At 40.6% G+C, this 14428-nt stretch overlaps 1 long non-coding RNA gene across 1 annotated transcript; it reads right to left on the reverse strand.

The window, feature by feature from the left end:
• Positions 1-719: 719 nt before the first annotated feature.
• LOC105356024 lies at positions 720-13497 on the reverse strand. The gene is made up of 3 exons (XR_910314.2): positions 13349-13497; positions 9247-9358; positions 720-976 (listed from the first exon to the last, which is right to left on the reverse strand). It is a non-coding gene; the product is annotated as an uncharacterized LOC105356024 (long non-coding RNA).
• Positions 13498-14428: the final 931 nt, after the last annotated feature.

Genomic DNA, 14428 nt, shown 5'->3' on the forward strand with positions numbered 1-14428 from the left:
TTAGAGCCTCCACAGTAAAGGCCTGTTCACACCGGGACGAATTTCGCCGGCGATTTTCGCCGACGTTTAACGCCTCGTGACTAAACAAAGGGCACCAATGTGAGTGTGCACACCGAGGCGAAAAAACGCCAAGCGCCAAAGCGTCAAAAAAAAAAAAAACGCCTCGGGTTCGTTTTTTTTTTTCGACGCGTCGCGTCGAAATCTATTCGACCAATGAGAATGGCGCTTTTGCACACGTGTCTGGAGCTTCTGAAGTTACAGTAAAACACAACTTGGGGGCGCTCAAACACAAAACTGCCTTTCTGAGCACACATACCAGCGAAGAAGTTAGACGCCAAGTAGCGTCTACACTGCCGCGAAGAAATAATGACGGACATTCTTAAATATCCCCTTACCAAGTACCAGTTGGAGCTACTGATGCTTGAAATATTCATGTTTTCTTTGTTTGATTCTGACAAGCGCGTAAATACTTGCTCTCTTCTTCTGAGTGAAAAGCGACTTTAAGAATCGTAAAGTTGCGCAGCGCCACCTTGTGTACAGGAGTATTTCTGTTTACATTAAGTGCCATCTAATGTCAGGGAATGAAATTGCATGTTCGCTCGGCTCATCGTCAGCGAAAATCGCCTGGGTGTGAACACAAAAGACGTGGCGAAAAACGCTGGCGAATAACGCCTGGCGAATATTCGTCCCGGTGTGTACGGGCCTTAAGGGTTAGGTGATACCTAATGGTGGCTTGTCAAGTGTCTTATTTCTGTCCATGTTGCCCCCTGTTCAGCACACATCAGCATAGACCCTTGTTGGAACCAGACCACAAAATCATGAACTTTTCTTTATAATCGGATGCTGAAGGAAGTTTAAGTTTAGAAAACTACTGGATTCTCTCCAGCACATCAGGCTTATTCTTGATGCGTGTCAAGTTGCTCGGTCACATGTCGAAAATCCATCTGCTCCTTTCTGAAAGTGGCTCCACTGGCAGCTGAACAAAGTAAACAAAAATGTGGCCCGCCATGTCATTTTATGTGGCCCGCAAGAGCATAAAAGCTTTTCATTGCTTAGAATAAAAATGGGTGTGTATTTATTCATATTTAGGGGGAATTGGACTTGCAATATCGGATTGGGCAACTGTACATTAGGACTTAAACACTGTCCATATAACCTAACCTGACAGGATCAAATTTAAAAGGATTTATGCTAGAGTTTTTTCTTATACAATAAAGTTATAATAAATAAATATATGAGCAATTTACCATTAAGGAGTTGTTATGTTTATTTTTCATTACATTTAGTTACATGTATAAGTTATATCTGGCCCTTTAAGGACAACCACTATGCTGATGTGGTTGAAAATGAGTTTGACACTCCTGGTCTAAACCCCATCTGCTTACTTTTGTCCGGATCAAATCCTGAACCTTGTGTTTGTATTTAAACTGCCTTCAAGCAGACTTTCCTTTTCCGGACTAAAGCTTGTAAACAAAACCACATGACTAAAGATCTTTTCTCTCCTTGGCCTGGAATTGCCAGGGCAGGGCAAAGCAACTAGAGGCAGAAACTATGGAAGTCCTGCGCTTTGCAGTCCTTGTCGGTATAGTTCATTCAAACTTTATATTTCGCTGACTAATTCTGAACGTCAGTATCAACATCAGGCTCAACACTTTTTAATCACTTCTTTGGTCCGGTGGAGGCATGCTGGCAGGGGTGGGCGGTTTCTGGCAAGAAGATGACTACACGGTCCACTGATAAGCGTTTATGACATATAGATTTATTGAGAAGCAATGTGTATCACATAAAATATTGTTTTGATGAGCCTGCATTCATCCAATCACATTGATTTGCTGTGACTCACCTGTGTGGTGTCATGGCAATGTTTTAAGAGGATCTACAAGGTAGATTTCAAGATGACGTCACAGCAGCACCAGGCACGTGCCGTGTCACGAGGCACAGAAAAGCACGTAAGAAGCATTTTCAGTGGTGTTAAAATAAATATTCTAACAAGAAGTTGGAACCTTTTTTTTCTTCTTTGAAAAAACAACAATCGTTGCTTTATATTTGTCCATTTCTCATCGGTTGCTACATTCCTACTGTGTTTACATCACGTGACCACTGGCTACGGTGCGGGAACGGATCGTATTCAGACTGAAGAATCTCAGAGCAAATCGAAGCTCAGTCCGATTGGAAACGAACCCAAAGCACCTCCAAAGATGGGTCCAAGAGTGGTTCCTGCTCCCAGACCAGGTTCCACTTGGGTGTATTCAGCAACTGGCTGTTTAATGTTACGAGGATGCTGCTAATAAAGTTGCTCAAATGGCAGATTTACGTCTATGATTATATTGAGAAAATGGCATTATTCGCCCTGTAATGTAAGTTTTGTATTTAAACTATAGCAGGTCAAGAATTCACCAGGCATTTGGAGGTTTTCTGAGGAAAGTCCTCTCCATGGCCTTCTTCAAGTAGGAAAATAAGGCAATGGGTTTTTTCTTCTCTCTGGGCTGAACAATTTTGGTAAATGGAGCCACACATGAGCAGAACCAGCTCACTGAGCTTGAGATGTCAATCTGGGTCTTCCTGGCTCTGATCTTTAGCTCCCTCCTGACCCAGTCCATGGTGGGGCAAAAGGTTCAGCCAAACATGGTTTTCAGCAAAACTCCTGCTTTGTTTGAAATCTCTTTGTTCATATCATTTATTTGGAGTGAAAATGTACTTGTTCATTAGCTCTAATGAAACTGTAAAAAGAAACCCTCTTTGTCGTCAGTGCTATTTCACTGACTCACTATTAACATGGTAAAGATTTGGGTACAGAAATTTGGATGGAAATTTTCCATGCTTCAATTTCTTAAGAAACCTGTGCAAATACAAGACTCATTTGAGCCACTTATGTCAAAAGGGAAAAGATGACAAAAACCTTAAATATAGAGGATGATGTCAAAATAGGCCCAACCTCGTTATGGACACCACTAAAATACATCAAATGAATCATTTCCAAAAAGGGGCGATTTAGAATACGCAATCAACTTATGAAGCACGTTTTTGGAGTGTGGGAGGAAACACAGGTAGAATGAACATGCAAACTACACACAGAAGGGTCCTGGCTGGGATTTGAACCAGAGCTGGAGGGTAAGGGCGCTAACCACTTTTCCACTGTGCAGACCCTGGAGTCTGATGCTGTGTCCGAATTACCGCCCTAACCCCTATATAGTGCACTATATAGTGCGGTCGCCATTTTGTAGTGCTGTCCGAATCTACAGTTCAAAAATCATGTGCACTAGAAATTTCCCAGAATTCTCTACGAAAAACCAGTGTGGATCGATGCTCACTCGATCGGCGAATATTGCCCAGAATGCACTGCGTTCATACCAGAATGCATTGCGTGTGACCCACAATACACTGCGTTTGAATTATTCAAAGATGGCGGACGGTTGCGCTAGAAAGAGGACTTAAAAATGTAAGTATATTTAAAAGTATCTTGTATATGTTGTAAAATATATTTGTAAATACGTAAGATGACTTGTTTAATATGTTATATTCCTCAATCGACAACCTACATTGTTTTGAAGCTCATCAATTTCGGTAATGCTAAAGCTAACGCTAGCGCGAATTAGCATTGAAGGCTAAAAACAAACGCTGTTGATAGTACATCAAAAAGCAGTGAGTTCTAACCGTAGTCATAAGTTATTAACACATTTTTAAAATGTGTTTATATATGTAGGGACAGACGAGGATAAGGAAAATCTGATCCATCTGTGGATGGAGAAAGCCTGTTTGTTATCAGGCTAGCTCGTGCCGGATGGGAGTGAGAGACACTTGATCAGATTTGTATTTATTTATCATTAAACTGTAATCGTTGTCATGTTGGGGTAAAGGTTGTTGTTGAAAGAGGAGAGGAGGAAAGAGCACGAAGGGACAAAGAGTGACAGGAGAGTCTGTTAAGCTTACCTGAGTTTAAAATATTGTTCAAAAATGTAACGTCGTCGTTGTTTTTGCAATTTGTTTAATAAATGCATGAACAAAAATGAATTATTTAAATGCATTATTTAAATCTGAGCCATTTTTAACAATCTCAAAGGGATTTTCATATAAATATCAAATGTACATATTTACATTTTCGTTTTATGTTAACATTTATTTTTATACATCTTAACAATAATCCTGGTCTTCTAGAGTCATGTGTGTCACAGTTGGAGCTGAAAGGAAAGCAGAGATCTGTCCTCGCAGACGGACGCCACTTTCCCCGTCCTACTGGTTCCTGGTGTGGCTCAACATCTGTGGCTCCCAGCAGTCCCCTTCGCTGATGCACAGATTGTGCAGAACTGAACTGCAGGCAATGATTTTCATTGCAAAGGTTGGTTTTACTTCCAGTGCCCCCAGAAATATTGCTCTCCTCCTCATTTGCCAAATGCTCTCTCCACCACAGAGCGTGTTCTGGAGTGGTTCTGGTTGTAACGGGCCTGAACCGCATTCCTCATGGGTTCTCTGTAGGGTGTCAGCAGCGTGATGGGATGAGCAATGCAGGGATACCCACCATCACCCAAAAGGATCCTTCAGGTGGGTAATGTTTGATTTACATAAATGGGGCTTTTACGTAGAACCTGTGAACTGTGGACTGATCCTTGAACTTGATTCCCAACAAAAATATCTCTAAATTTGGCTTAGAGTCACCTACAGCCTGCAGTTGAATGGAATAAAAAAGCTTCCTGTTAAAATAACAAGCTGTATTTTCTTTTAGGGCCTTTATTCTTCAGTGGCAGCTCTCAATGCTCCCCACGACCTTTTGGAAGGTGGAAGACCAAGCAAGCTGCTATAAAACCAGAGGTGACTTATGGTAGTTCATTCCCACTGGATGCTGGGTGACCCTGCTCATCAGCTGGAGGATGCGGTCTGCCGTCCTGTGGACAACGTCGCTCACAGTGGACCGTGGCATGTCAAAGGCCCTGGTTACCACACCGTAAGATGTGCCACATGCCAGCCAGAAAAGAAACACCAGGACCTCAGTCTCCTGTGCCCCCCCCCCAGAGTGTGAGGAGCCCGAAGCTGCTCCACCAGATGCTCAATGGTCCTGCGGGTCAACCGATCTGCAGGTCTGCCGGTCTGGTTTTGTGTCGGACTGAGCGTCAGCGTGAAGGGCCACGACAGACACCTTTATGTTGGCAAAGCAGTAGAGACGTGGAAGACCCTGGAAAATAGAAAAATAATTATTTCATTGAGAAAATTAAATCTGATTTTTTTTAATGTTTCATTTTATTCTGATGTCTTACATTTTAGTTTATGACGTATTTATAAATGCTGGAAAATCGCGTGTTTTTTGGCTGGGTTTTTGGATTTTTATATAAATATTTAAAAATTAAAGTATTTTTGTTTAAATCAAGTTATATGGTTTGACTCTGAATAAAAAATACTAAACTTTGATCTCACAAGTGTTTCATGTAGTTAGACTATACAGTTAATAGTCCAGTGTTGAAAAAGAATTTTAAACTCTTACCCAGCAGACTGTGTAACCTTGAGCACAATTAGTGACAAATGCTTAAATTGAACTAATAAAAAACTTTAAGTTTAACTCACAGGTTGTTCATGTCTGGCCAGGGCTTCCAGAGGAAATCTTCTGAGACGCCTGCTTCTCCTTGCCGTCCTGTGATGGTGCATATCTGCTCGTTTTTGGTTTGATCCCATCAAAAACGGTTGAATTATTGCCAGGAACACGGACAGATTCATATTTAAAGCTATTTTCAGTAAGGTAGAAGAGAAAACTACAGAAAAAAAATGCCTCCTCGCAAGAGCCCGTAAATCGTTCAGCGGCACAAAAATAAATATTGCCATGGAGTAATAACATGGGGGTTTATTTATCAACTAATACATAAAATCTACACCAATGTGTTTGTAATTTTATTATTTATAAATCAGCCACATTTTCCATGATCAGAACTCAGCAGATTCATAAATAGTCTTCATAAAATGTTCATATTTATTATATTTTTAATTTGACAAATGGGTGTCATTCTCCGCGTTAAATAGAAGTAGTTCCCCTCCAGACCAGGTCGTGGCAGTAATGCGCCACTTTGTTTCCGTGCCAAGCGCCATTTGAAAACACCCGAAAGAGAAAACTAGTGAGCACGGGTGTCCGTGCCGCACTATATAGGGTTTTAGTAGTTAGGGGTTAGGGCGGTAATTCGGACACAGCCTGAGTCTACATGAGGCTTCTTCTTCTGAGCAAAAAGCAAACATTTTCCAACTTAACGCCATCTAATGGTTGTAAATTGGAAGGGCCAAAAGAAGATTAACCTGTGTACTGTGTGAACTATGTTGAATCAATTGCACATAAAATCTCATATTAAGAAGTTTTGTTTAGTTGAGACGTATTTGACTTAAAAATTGTCCTACACAAACATGACCAAGAGCTTGTTTAGTTGAATTCCAATAATACATTAAAACAACAAAAACGTAAAAAAAAACAGGTGGTTCCACACAATGGGGAGACTCAGGTCTTTTGGAATGTGCAGGAAGCTTTTATGGACCGTTTACAGTGTGGAGAATGAAAATCAAGTTTATAATATAGTTTAATTTGTATTTGGTGAACAGGCCCTTTGAGACCAAAAACGCCAATAGCCGCGGTTGCATGCACAAAATATCTTGAACGGATCAATGGTCGGATTAAAATTCAACCGTGTCCATGGGATCAGAAAAACTTTTTCCGATTAGAACGAACGTTCACATGGTCACACTTTCGGTCGGAATAAATCATTTGGGCATGTTGCAAATAATAGGTTTTGGTTCTCAATTTATGCATTTTGATTCACAGATTTGGGGTTTTGATCCGCGGTTTTACTGTTTTGATGCACAATTCTTTAGGCGCTATTTTGACACCATACAGTAGTGTTGACAATACCGGAAGAGGAAATGACCCCGTTGTAAACAAACCTAGCTGCCATATACATTTACGCAGCAGCTCTGTAATATACGAGACGATCTTTTAAACGTGCTTTTATTACTGTTATGAATATTACGAAGCACCTGTTCGCTCATCAGTAAATTTTTTTCCGTGTGGTCAGTGCTTTTACTTGTGTGGAAGAAGCCAGGGTTATGAGAAGACTAACACACTAACAACATTAGCCTTGTTTGATGAACATAAAATCCATGCGGGAAAAGCCGCAATCTGCGGGAATAACATCAGCCTTTATTTAGTCGGGACACGACTGGAAGCACAAATCCACGTGATTGTTTGTACGGTTTCTAAGGACTGAGCGACATTCTGCTTTGAAAAGCTCACACACTGCCCAAAGCCGCTGTGTGACCTGATGGCCTAAGTTCTGCTCGGACACATGGTTCTCCTAAGTCAGGCAGCCGCTAACCCAGAGCCGCGGGAAGGATCGCAGTCCGAATTCGCCCACACATAACAAAACAACAAAACGCACACGTAACAAAGCATCCTCCTCTCTTCCCCCTCAAACACAAAGTTATAAATCCGACTGCTCTGCTCAGAGACACAGTTCGCTCGGTTCACCGGCACCCGAGCCCGGACCACGCAGGGTCCAGACGTCACGGGGCATGAAGCGCTCCCTCCCTGCACCCGCCTCGTGAGGGGTGTAAGTGAGGGGAGAGGCGAAGAGAGCGAGGTGGCGCTTTGCGCCGGGCCCCCGCAGAGCAGCCAGTCGGTCCTGTTTGAGCTCCTAAGCTTTCTCTGGAGCGAAACACCATCTATGCGTGACGTTAAACCAAAGCAGAAGTGACACACGATCAGAATGAACCGTTTACACGAACAACGATCGGCATAACCCGCCTATCGTGATCGAACGAGTCTGATCAGGGCAGAGTATTCCGTACGGTGTGTTTACATGACACATTTTTCTTCCGATCAGGCGTTCTTTCCGATTACTTTTGTCCATGTAAACGCAGCTAATGTTTTGAGGCATTTGGCTTTACAATTTACTATCTTAAATAATTTTTCTGACTCGAAACTTGTTTATTTGAAGCTGATATTGCGTTCTGATTGAAAAAAAAAACAGACATTTGGGTCACACACTAAACCATGGCTTTTCCTGTGCGCGTGGGCTGATGTCTCATTCTGGAACTAAACTCCTCATCTCTTTGTTGTAGTGGATGCGTCTCCACAAATGCAAATCAGGCTGTTTACGTGTTGTAGACTTCTTACAAACATTTATCTCGTCTAAATCCCTCCCTACATCCTTAAAACCATTGGTTTTGGAATCAGAAGTGTTGCCCAAAAGCCCTTTTCTTTTGCAGCCACTAATGCTTTGAATGCAACTCAAAGCTGGTGGGCGGGCGTGTTGCCCCCACCCCCTCTACAGTTGATGAATGTCTCTGGGGTGTCTCTTGGATTAAAAAAGGGATTTCTGTTGCATTTCGGTGGTGTAAGGACCACTTTTTTTTTTCGGAAGCAGCAAAAATGTTTCTTATTGCATCAACCAATCACAAAGCCACTGCAGTCAACATGGCCTTAAGTGCTGTTTACATGCATTTTTTAACAGTCGTCTTCTTAGACTGTAAGCTGTGCATAATAAAGGGTTGCATCATTTGGACTGAACTACAATGTAGAAGATGGTAGGAGTCTTTAAAAACAAAGCTGTGGCCTACTTTGTTATCTAAATGAACAACAGCAATCAGAGGTATGTCCCCTCATGATGAGATAGTCTCCCAGCTGACGTCAAGACTAACTTTGAAACAAAAGTGAAGGGTAAAATGTGGAGATTGAGCACTTTGGTTTGGTTTTTCAGTTGTGTTCTTGTTTTGGGTCTGATTGCTGTTTTCCATGTTAGTCTCACCAGATTCAGGTTGCCAATCATCCACAGCTGTCTTGATTTTAGTTAATTGTCCTCACTGTATTTAAGTGTCTAGTTTTATGTTCAGCTGCTTTGTCCAGCTTGTCCTGCTCCTTTGTTTTATGTTGAAGTTTTTGTTTTCTTTCTTCATTGTTTAATCCTGGTCTCCTTCATGGTGGGTCCTACACCACCAGTTTCTGCCATAAAGTGGCGGAATGACATATGTGAATAATTTTCACAGTATTAGTATCTGAAAATAAGAGTTTTTGTGATTTATTGCTGGTGAAAAGCTCAATTAGCATGTGAGCGCTCATTAATTGCTGGGCATTAACTGTTTTCCATTATCTTCATTCTTGGTCAGTCATTTGGTCCTTATTTTCAATAGAATAAACATGTATATATTGTCATAAATATATATTTGTCTTTCAAAAGTTGTGAAGCAAAACTGTAAGAAGTGGGAATAAAGTAATTTTTAAACTACCTTTGGAAAAGTGACAATCGGAAAAGCTCCATCCCTCTATGTATTCAGTCAGGGACAGATGTTGGAGGTCTTTGCTCAGAGGATGAAAATGGCAGTGATGACCTCATGCTTCCTGAAAGGAAAGTAGCATAGAGTGACTTAAGACCTAGAGGGAGGGGCACACAAGTTGATTCTATCTTATGCAGACGATGTAATCGGAGGAAGATCAGTTTGTGACTGTGGATGGTGGTGTGTAGAATGACTGATGATGAGGAAGATGAGGAGGACAAGAGGAGAGCAGAGGGCCAAGTGGTGGAAGTTGAAAAAAAGGAAGAGTGCTGTGTGGGTTTCAGGAAGGCTGAGATCAGTAATGAGCACTTTTTGAGCAACAATCAGGTTTCATGCTGAAGAAGACAAACATAAATAATATTTATTTTTGAGGATGCTTCTGGAGAAGAACAGAGAAGGTCAGAAGGAACTGCTTTGTGTATTCTAGATCTGGAGAAAGTCAAAACGTAAAGAGGAGCTGTAGTTTGGATGAGGAAGTCTGTTTTTATCATTTATTTGGGTGTCTGACAGCTGTGAGACAGTGGTGAGATATACCGCAGGTGTGATGGAGAAGTCCAGGTGAAGATGGGACTGCATCAAGGATCAGCTTTGAGCTCCTTTTTGTGGAGATAGACAGACTGACAGATGAGGTCTGACAGCAATCTCTGTCAGACCTCATCTGTTGGACGAACATGTGGAAAAACTCAGAGAAAGGTAGAGCTTTGCTTTGCAAATGTAAAGTGTTGCATAACAGAGTTTTTATCTGTATCAGAATCAGCAAATTATTCTGAATCCTCTAGAATTACGTTAGTAGCGGTTGAAGAGTGACGGTAGCTGAAACAATGTCAAAACTGGAGCTAAAGCTTCAATAGTAAAGGGTTAAAAAAATCTGATAACCCAATAATGATCAAATATGTCCTTCAATTGATCTGTTTGGATGCACTGACTGGGGTTAAAACCCTTAAAAGCCAAAGATTTCACGACCGTATGCAAAACCAAGGTTGTCGCTCACTAAAATGCATAAAAAATCATTTGCATCAAAGAAGTAAAACATAAAGAACAATAGATTGTTTACGTCTGCATAGCAATGGCAAATGCATTATTAGTTATCTGGAACAGTCTGAGAATGTAATGACCAGAGTGGCCTGGAATAGGCATGTCTGGACTCAGCCCTTATGTAACAGCTAAATTGTAATGCCAGATGTCAGACAAGACTCCCTTTAAAGCACAGGAATGTATACCTCACACCCAACTCATGACACATTAGCAAAAAGAGGGCAGGGACATTTGAAGATGTGCTGCAAGGCCATCCATAGGCATATCACCCAGATTTACTTGTGCAATCTTAGATGACCCCACCCTCACATTGACGTGTTCTCCCTACCATGACAAAGGTGGATAAAGGTGGAAACATTTCATGTAATCCATGGACACCAGTGAAGATCACAAATCATTGAAAAAAAAAGGTTCAGAGCACTGTCCAGTGGGTCTAGATGACCCAACTCCCAATGTTAAAGTGCATAGGATAGCACAAGGGTTAAAAAAGTTTTTCTCCAAAACTACTTTTTACTCTGATGCTGCCCCTCTGTAGTCCCACAGTGTAGCTCCTTCCAAAGATACAGAGTGAGTAGCCATTCTGCGTCATGGGTGAACTCAAAGTGAGTCAGTGTCTACTTATATTGTGTTTGAAACAATGGACAATCAAGGCATGCACAGTCTATTCTATTTAAGTGCTGAGTCATTTTGTTTTTATTTGTACATCAGTTCTGTTGCTGGGTGTGAAATAAAAATCTCTTAATTTAGTCAAAGGACACATTCGCTGATATGCTGCTTTAATATCAATAGATTTTATTTTGAAAAGCTTTATAATCTTCACTGAGCTCATAGTTTTTTGTTTTGACTTTGTTAACTTGTCCTAATCTTCATTTTTAATCTTTTTATTTTCCCCGTATTCATTCCAGCAGAACTCCTAATCAAAGCTGAACCCGCCTTTGCTTTGTGTCACTCCTCAGGGCTCTTTTGATTGTGGTCCAATGTTTGCATCAGTTTGGGGAGACGCCATTTCATTTTTTTTCCCTCAAGCCTTTTTTTTTCATCACTATTGGTTCTGCATGATCTCATTTTGTTGCTCCTATCATAGATATGTTTTGCTTTTTTTCCCTCCTCTCTCTTTCAGTCTGTTTTGTAATTTCTTAATCTGGTTTTTAACCTCTTTAATCCTTGTGCTATCTTAGATGACCCCACCCTAACATTGACGTGTTCTTCCTATCATGACAAAGGTGGATAAAGGTGGAAACATTTCATGTAATCCATGGACACCAGTGAAGATCACAAATCATTGAAGAAAAAAGGTTCAGCGCAGTGTCTAGTGGGTCTAGATGACCCAACTCCCAATGGTAAAGTGCCTAAGATAGCACAAGGGTTATTGTGTCTTTTGAAACTCCCTTCTTCTTTTTTACTTTGGTATTGCTCTGTTTGTTTGGCAGTTTCTGAAATAAACATTTCCTCTCTCTAGAAAAAAAGGATTTTGATTTAAAGAATTACATGTGGAAGTCTCTGACTTTTTAAAATCTTTTTTATGTGCCCCTCATCAAAAAATATGTCAGAAAAATACCCCCAAACAAAGCTTGATTTGTTAAACATTTTCATACAATTCGTTTCTATTAGTTGTTGTTAAAGTTCCGTTGTTTAGATTTCTTTCCTTTTTTTTATTTTTATCATTTGCGTGTTGGAAATAAATTGATAATAAAAAAAGCTTTTTGAGGTGAGACAAAAAACTTTGGAACAAAAAAACAACAAAACAGACAAAAAATCTTAAAAAGAATTAGCAGCATTAAAGAAATGTATACACTGAAAATGAAAGTACAAAATATTGATGGAAAAAAAAACTACAGAACAATCTTTGACTAATTTTATATACCTGTACCTCTGCAAATACTTCATTTATGTAGTTTCTCCTTTATCAATCTCAAGTGAAAGTTTCCTAAAACAATAAATAAATGAAATTATCACAAATGGACACCACTGCAGACAAAATTCATTAAAAAAAAACATACACAAAAATGCGTTTTTTTCAGCATCATTACAGAAAAAATAGGTACATTAGACATTTTGAAACTTTATTAAAACCTAGAAACACAAAGAACATGTTCATTTTAAGTGCAATCATTTATCAATATTTTGTCTACCAGTAATTTACAAGTTTACCTTAATATTGGTTTCACTGTAATTTTTACAACAATTATTATAAAAAAACGTTCATATCTGAAATGTATTTACAAAGTCCTAAGCTATTCACTTTATCAACAATTAACCTGTTTACATGCCAACTAAAACTAATCGATCTAACACAACTTAAGACAAGAAACCACAATTCCCATGATGCATTTCACCTAAAGCATACCTTGGAGTGGGTGGAGTTTTTACCATGAACTATAGTGACATGACAGTTTAGTTTTGCAGAGCAGGAAGACACACTCCGTGTTTATTTTTACCTCCACCGTAAACATCCTGACCACCTCATGACCATGACTGCCGTGTTGTCTGGAGCGACCGCAACCGTTTATTGAATTGACTTCTGTTTACTGCTGCAGACCTGACGCCCTGTAACCACTCCGAGTCTGTTTTTAGGTTTGTTTAGGGTTATTTTTGGGGTTCCGCCTTTACACGTGTCATGTGCCCCCACCCTTATAGCTACTCTGGCCTCGGGTCCCAGGTGTTCTGGGACATAGTTATGGAGTTTAAACTGAGAAGGCTTGGGTCCAATCCTTTAGAGAACTCATTAATATTTAGAGATTTGGTTTAGAATGTGGGTTTGTTGTTTAAACTGATTGAGCTATTGATTAAACTGATTATTAATTACATGTTTATTTGATTTACACAATTTCCTAAACTCCACAATAGGGCAGAATCCAAATAGCTTCCCTACCGTCACTATATTTATCCCTCGAAGACAAGAGATATAAGAAAATAGTGTCTTCAAATTTGGACGGTAGTACCGCTCGATGTCTTCATCTACGTTAGTGCATAACATGGATTTTATAACTTTAAAGTCATGCAAAAACTCAACACTTACATTTAAATGTAAACGTCTCTGACTCAGAGCACACCCACATGAAGATATGAGATTCTCCTCCACGCTTCAAGTGCGACACGGCTCACCCTATCGGCACAGGGATACCCAGCCCTCAGTTGCCAAGGCTCCTCCTTAGAAAAAAATATTTTGGACATTGGACATTTGGAGCTTCAAATGTTCTTACAAATGGAGTAACAGGGGGGAGCTGCGTGGGTAGGGAAGGAATTTGGATTCGGCCTTTATCACAGATTTTTACCCAGCCTGCTTTTGCAAAGTTAACTCTGGAAGTCAGCTCAAATAAAGGCATCCTGCTGAACACAACCTTAGGAGTCTGCACTCACTAATCAAAAAAATCAATAATGGACTTTATCCTCACAAACACACAGAAAACAATAACACATGGGCTGAGTTACCAGTCACTCCCAGCATTTTATCCCTTAAATTCCTTGAACCAACTTTAACGTGAAGAGGAAAATCCGACAGAAACCAAAAAGGGTCGTATATCTGAGTAGTTTTCTTTGTTTCAAACCACCCTTGTACAGTTAATGTAAGAACTTTGAAGATTCCATCCTTTAAACTATATTTATTTACCCTATTCTTTCACTAGTCTGTCCTTGTGCGGGCTCCTCTGTCTCCTGCAAGTGGCCCCCCTCACTCTGTGTGTGGCATGTGGTTTGAATCCTGTCCAAGGACTATTCAGAGCGGGAGAACAAGGCCCCCCAGTGTGCTCTGTTTTCTACATTCCTCAGCCCTGACATCAGCCGGGCCGCAGGAAAGGACGCCGCTTCAACAGTGAAACGGCTGTGTGTGGAAAGGGGGCCCCCTTGACCCGAGCAGTCTGGCAGGCGTACCCTGGCAGAGTTTGGTCCCCCGCCATTCCTGACTGCAGAAGCCCCCACAACAATGTAATCAAAGGGATGCCATCTACGCCACATGTTGTTTTTCTGTATAAATTAGATGGAGATGCCCAGTCATTGTTAAGATGGATTACCCCACCCCTCCCCACTTCCCTTCAAGTTAGATGGGCCATATGGAAATTTAGGTCACATGCTGAATGTAAATATTATGGTTTGCAAAACT

Source organism: Oryzias latipes, chromosome 16 (assembly GCF_002234675.1).
Source record: "Oryzias latipes chromosome 16, ASM223467v1".
Lineage (NCBI taxonomy): Eukaryota > Metazoa > Chordata > Actinopteri > Beloniformes > Adrianichthyidae > Oryzias > Oryzias latipes.